At 39.2% G+C, this 6,789-nt stretch overlaps 1 protein-coding gene across 1 annotated transcript in view; it reads left to right on the top strand.

The window, feature by feature from the left end:
* The window catches only part of LOC111862196, a 47,887-nt gene extending 46,170 nt beyond the window's left edge, over nt 1-1,717 (top strand). Inside the window, exon 11 of the mRNA XM_023847391.2 lies at nt 1,477-1,717. The gene's annotated coding sequence lies outside the window, so the exon portion shown is untranslated. The remainder of the gene's footprint in view (nt 1-1,476) is intronic.
* Nucleotides 1,718-6,789: the final 5,072 nt, after the last annotated feature.

The raw sequence follows: 6,789 nt of genomic DNA, 5'->3' as shown, positions 1-6,789 counted from the left end.
ATCAAAACCAAACGACAGCAGATAAACCTAAAACTAAAGGAAATGTCTTGGCTCCTGGGACAAAAATCTAAACTATCCATGAACAATAAACTACTCCTATACAAATGCATCATTAAACCAATATGGACCTACAGGATCCAACTGTGGGGTTGTGCTAAACCGTCACATACAAAAATCATACAGAGAATACAGTCAAAAATCCTACGAGCAGTCGCAGATGCACCCTGGTATGTGTCCAACCTATCTCTTCACAACGACCTCCAAACTCCTTTCGTCAGTGACGAGATTTGTAGACTGTCGAGACTATACAGCGCACGGCTAGATGGACATAGCAACAAACTCATAGCGGCCCTGAATACTCCGCCAAAGGTGCCACGGAGACTAAAACGGCAATGGCCTACTGACCTCCCCGAAACCTCTGAAGATACGGAAAACAATATTAACCATCAACAAGACTGATAGGGGATTCATCAGAGGATGAATGCTCCACTCATGCCATTCGCCCACAGATTTACTTAATGCTCCACAAATAAGAGAGCAGATTGTAAATACGCAGTTAATTAAAAAAAAAAAATGTTACATCTCGCTATATAATTCCAGAAAAATATCATTACAAAAATTCTTCTGTTTTCGAACCACGTACCTTTCACTTACAACGCCGCTGCCTTACCTCTAGGCCACCACAACATCTATTCTGAAGTCTTCTGCGATCCTCCTCATATTCTACATATTGGTTTATAGCTGCAGAAAAATCGTATTTATTTATTCCTTTTTCAATTTCTATTGACAAAAGACACCGTGGTCTCGAACCGGTACCTTCCAAATACTACGCCAATGTCTTATCCATGTGCCACCAGATCTATACAGATTTGTTAACTTCACCTTCCACATATAGTACGACTTGCTTCCTACATGCACAAATTTCTTACACTTTTTTTTTCACAAAAATATTTTTGTCTTCAAACCCCGTGTGAACACAAGTGACACAGATATCTGACTCACTGATGCTGAGACATAAAACAAAGGTCTTGTGTCTAAAACATTTTGTAACATCATAATTTTCCTGAAGATATCAATCACTATATAAAGTCAGATGCGTCCTTGCGCATGCTCCATGAATACATATAAGGGAGTGAAAATTTGCACACATTCAGCAACAGATGAGGGAAAGTGTTTAATCCTTTAAACCCCTGTACATAATATATATACGTACCACAAGCTTTAAGGTTCTAAATCTCTGCATTCTGCCCACACAGTCTATCTGCGTGTTCCGTATGGTTCTCACAGTAAACAGCATTAAACTGTTGGTCTCTGTAGCGGATAGGTAATCCGTTTCCTTTGAGGCACGGGCTTAATTTGTATATCATTCAGAATAAATTCTCGGTCTTGGAATGATTAACTGCCATATTGTTGGCTCCGAAGTATACCTTTGTTAGAATAAAAATGTCATTTACCTGTTTCTTCTTTTGTTTGCAGTATGGCACCACATGCCCTCTGTGCCATGGCAATGCAGGTTGAGTACCTGACTCATTCGGAAGGAAGATTCTGCATTTAAATAAATTTACCTCAGATTGTGTCAAAAAAAAGATTCTATATTTATGTAAATTTAGTTTATTTGTTTATTCTTGAAACATGTTCCTAGTATGTCTTGTATATGTTCTGAGATTTAAATAATAAAATATTTACCTCAGATTGTGTTGTAACTTCTTTAACGACCAAGGGTTCAGACTTAGCAAAGAATGGAATCCCATCACCATGTCAGTAGGGCATTCTGGCATGCATAGGCCAAGAAAATCCCAAGCAGGCAAATTCAGGGAAGATGAAAAGAAGGCACAGTAATTGACAACAGGGGCACCAGTTTAAATGACATGGTGATAGGTTAGTGTCAGATGGGTGACTACACAATTTGACTCCAACCTCCTGCTGCTTCATATGCCAAGAGAATGAGTCAGCAATTCCAAACATTGACATATATTTATCAGCGATTCATAGTAATTCACCACATCAACCCTCAAGGTGGAGATCACTGAAATGTTCGTTTTTAACTCAAGACTGAGATGACTGATTGCCCAATAGGATTTTAACATATTGTTAAGCCATGGAAGCTTCAAATCTTCCATATTCTGACTGAATTATTTTACCATTCCATTCCGAGTATTTCTTCCTGTGTGCTTATGGTCAGACCTTTTCAGGCATATATTTTCTGATTTTGTAACAGCCTAAAGCAATACAGATGTCTGTTGTAGGTGGTCAAGAGATTATAATACCTCTTTTTCAATTTGTGTGCATGTGTGTGTCATGAATGAACACACACTGCATGTGTAAAAGCTGAGGATCTTGTATCTCACCGCCACTTTCACTTTGGTGTTGTTTAACTGTTCTCCTACCTACTATTCTACCTATTTATTCCTTATAATGTAAGATCAAAATAAGATGTGCTGTAGATATTGTACTCAGGGAACATTTGATATAAATTGTCTCAAATGGAATTAGTGCTAGTTTGTATATAATGCATGTGTAAAGGTGGTACTGAAGGCAGAAAACATCTTTTGACACATTTCTTAGTTGTGTGTATGTGTGTAATTCACATATATCTTACTTCAGAATCATTTTTTACAATATATTGTACACAGTGTTTCATAGATCTGAAACAATGGTCACACAGGTAAATTCAGGGGACTGTGATGGTCATTCAACTGGTCACTGGTCCAGTTACCCTTCCTTTGCGGCATAAAAGGAGTATATTAGGTGTAAAAACAGGGAAGCAAATTCTGTTGAAATTATGTGCATTCCATTAATGAGATGTTAATGATTTCCAGTGACATGATATTTGTGAAGATAATTGCACGTCATACATGAGCCATCAATTTTCCTAAGAAGGTCTGGATTAGTGTGTTTCTTCCAGCGTAAGTAATGCTAACGTTCCAGGTTGAATGTACAAGTGTTTGTGGTGAGGGTGGGGATGGATGTGACAGGTTACCAGATGTATTTGATATTTTCTTTTTTTGCTAGTGAGGTGGGCCTAAGTCCCTTGTATTGTACCAGCCGCAGATGATAGGTGAGGGTGATTGTGGAGCAATTGGTGGAATGAAGATTGGCAGGGGAAGCCGAAGTACTCAGAGAAAACCTGCCTCAGCGCCAATTTGTCCACCACAAATCTCACTTGACGAGACCCGGGATCCAACCTGGGCTACTGCAGTGGGAAGCCAGCGACTAACCACTTCCAAATGTTGCATGAATACAGAATATGAGGTTCAGTCTCTTTTTAGTGAAAAACTTGCTTATGGTCATTTCCTGCAGGTGTTTTTCCCTTGAGATTTAAAATCCTCTTATTTAGAATTCCTGTCACTGTCCTGTGAGTCTATTATTGTACCAAATCACAAAAAAGAGGGTGATAAAACTGACTACCCATACAAAATTTTATGCCATATCCTTCCCTCAAGATTAAGTTTATATGTAGATGAAATTACTGGGGAGCATCAGTGTGGGTTTGGATGTAACAGATCAACAACTGATCATATCTTTTGCTTAGGTCAGATACTGGAGAAAAAATGTGAGTACAGTGAGACAGTATATCAGCTATTTGTAGACTTCAAGAAAGCTTACAATTGAATTAGGACGGAAGTGTTGTACAACATTCTAATGAGAGTTTGAGGAACACATGAAACCAGTTAAGCTGATTAAAATGTGTTTAAACAAAACTTATACTAAGGCCGTATAGGTAAATATTTTATAATTTTCTTATCCAGAATGGTCTCAAAGAAGGAAATGCCTTATCACCACTGCTATTGAACTTTGCTTTAGAATATGCCATTATATGAGTCCAGGAAAACCAGGTGGGACTGAAATTAAATGGGACACATCAGTTGTTAGTCTATGCTGCTAATGTGATTCTACTGAGTGATAATATACGAGGGGGTACCCAAAAGAAACCGAACTTATTTTTCAAACTTATTTATTCAAATTTTAAGCACAAACCTTCAGTCCCCTTCAAAGTACTTTCCACTTACACCAATATACTTGCCTAGACTTTTATTTCATTTTTCAAAACTTTGTCTAAATTCATCTTTTAAGATGCTTGACAGCGCCTCCGTCGTTTTTTCCTTCACCTTAGCAACATCAGCAAAACGTTTTCCTTTCATGTCTCATGTCTTCGGGACTCTTCTTTCAAAGCACAGCATGCTTCCACGCGACCTTTTTTTGTTCAGCAGTTAGCAGTCATGGCATGAATTTCGCAGCCACCCTTTTCATTCCCAAATCTTCTGTCAAAATTCGCTGAACTGAACTCCAAGTCACTCCTGACAGCTCCACAATTTCTTCAATGGTCCGTCGTCGATCTTCCTTGATGATTTCACGAATTTTTTCAACATTTTCATGTGTTCGGGCCGTGGAAGGACGATCAGAACGAGGTTCGTCATCAATTGACATTTCACCATTTTTGAAACAGGAAAACCACTCAAACACTTGAGATTTCCCCATAGCATCGTCCTTGTACGCCGTTTTTAACATTTCAAGAGTTTCTGTTCCACTTTTCCCGAGCAAAAAGCAGAATTTCACCGCCGCACGCTGTTCATGAAAATCAGCCATTGCAAAAACGACGATACCACAAAACAGTTGTCACTATAAACTCTGCCGAAACTAGCCCTTACCATCTGAAGCAACGGTAGTCGGTATATCGACTCAGGAATGTTAGCTCTATGTGCTCATTGCGGCAAAACGCGGTACTACAAAAGCTCTGCCCACAAAAAAAAATAGTTCGGTTTCTTTTGGGTACCCCATCGTACTATAAAGAAAAACACACAAACTTTAGTTGATGTTAGTAAGGAGGTTGATCTAGGAGTAAACACAGAGAGAACCAAGTATATTCTGCTGTCTTATCATCAGAATGCAGGGTAAAATCATGACTGTAGATAGCTAACATATTTTGCAAATCACAGTAACAAATCAAAATTTGATTCAGGAGGAAATTAAGAGGCAATTGAATTCGTGTAATGATTGCTACCATTCAGTCCAGAACCTTTTATCTTCTTGTCTGCTATCTAAAAACAAAAATAAAAATATGCAAAACTACAACTTGTATGTAGCTCTATATGGGTGTGAAACGTGGTCTGTGACATTAAAATGTATCAATTTTACAAATAGCGTTTAACATTCACACAAATTGCATAAACTTAGTACGTGATTGGAACTTATTCCAGTGCTGTGGTTGCCAGTTGCCTCGGTGTGCCCTCGACCTTAGAGTTCTTAATCGCTTGTGAATGCCCGTCAGTCTGTATGAAAGCTGAATTAATCGTCTAGGATGGGAAGCCGTGTATTCTGGTACATTTTCAAGCCTGTAACCGGTAAGCTTCATTATGTATGTAGGATATGAGGTTCTCAGAGCGGGGGGTATGAGATATACCATCTTCTGTGATATAACGTAGTGTACTCCGTTGAAAATCAACCGAGGTTTCAAAGAAACATCACATCCATCTTCAGGTTCTAAGTAGCTGTGTAAGATACCAACGTGAAAGTAGATTATGCCACTCTGCAGCTGGAAAGCAGAGTCTGCTTTCATGCTGGTATCTTGCGTGGCTTATTCGACCTGGAAGAGGGAGTCGATATGTTCCGCCGAAACGTCGGCTAACTTTCAACCGACTACATGACGTTATATCCAAAAAGATAGTACTCTTCACTGTGTTTAATTTACAATCTGTTTTTGGTTCATCACACTGATAATTTTTACTCCCAAATCAAAATGTATAATTTTTATCATTAAAAGGTAAACAAAATATTGTCTTTACATGAGCGGCTGGCAACAAAAATTATTCAGGACAATTCTCGAGACTTTAGGGGACCTAAGGAGGATATGTGTACGTATGGACTAAGTACCAGCGCCTACTGGTAATTCGCGGCTTTCAGCATTTTTATCAGGTTAAGGCAAGTTGTCCCTGTGCCTAATTAGGCACCACGTCAGGAAGGCATATGGGGGAGTAGCGGTGTTGCTCCACACGTCTTAATCTTTCCAGGAGATGAAGGTGAGTGGCTACGCTCCAGCCACAACTTCCCCGGAGAAACGAGTATGTACTAAGAATCAGATAGGATGCTGGGTGAGCCCCAGAAGCCTATTCAGACGCCGCCATTTAGTTCACAGATGAGGAAAAGGGGCTATGCCAAGATCCTTTTTATTAAACATTTGGTCTTCTGGGATGATACTGTGTATATCTGTGGATGGATACTGACTTTACGAAGGAATCTGTTGCCTTCATTTTTAGGGTTGAAGTGTGTATGTTCATGAATTACGTAGGCAGGTTACGAGGAAGATGGTCACGTGTCCTACGGTGAAGTGTTGACAAAAACAACCTGATATGTCCAATGGAAGAAACGGTGGGTAAATGGCCAGTTTAGGGACACACAAGTTTACGGGCACATGTGGGAAAGGGAACAGTGAGAAGAAATTTAATTTTGTGGCAGCATATTCTCAGAAACGTCCAATCCGCCTACAAAACTACATGATGTCATAAGCGAGATGAATACAACTAACAATCGCTGAGTGAAAACCCAAAAACTTATATTCTATAATAAATTTGATATAATTCAGCTTAGCAATTCGTGTGTTTAATCTGTTCAATTTATGATTTATTTCAACCGTCTTCCAGTGCATACACCTTCACCTGAAGGTGGCACTTTTGTGCCGAAACATGTAGTGCGAGAGAGAGGAGTAAGATAGATGAGTGTATGCACTGGAAGACGGTTGAAATAAAACATGGACTTAAATCAGTGCAACAGGACGCTAAAATATAACACTGT

Source organism: Cryptotermes secundus, unplaced genomic scaffold, assembly GCF_002891405.2.
Source record: "Cryptotermes secundus unplaced genomic scaffold, Csec_1.0 scaffold1265, whole genome shotgun sequence".
NCBI lineage: Eukaryota > Metazoa > Arthropoda > Insecta > Blattodea > Kalotermitidae > Cryptotermes > Cryptotermes secundus.
Note: the sequence above shows the minus strand (reverse complement) of the source record. Positions and strands in the feature narration are given on the sequence as shown.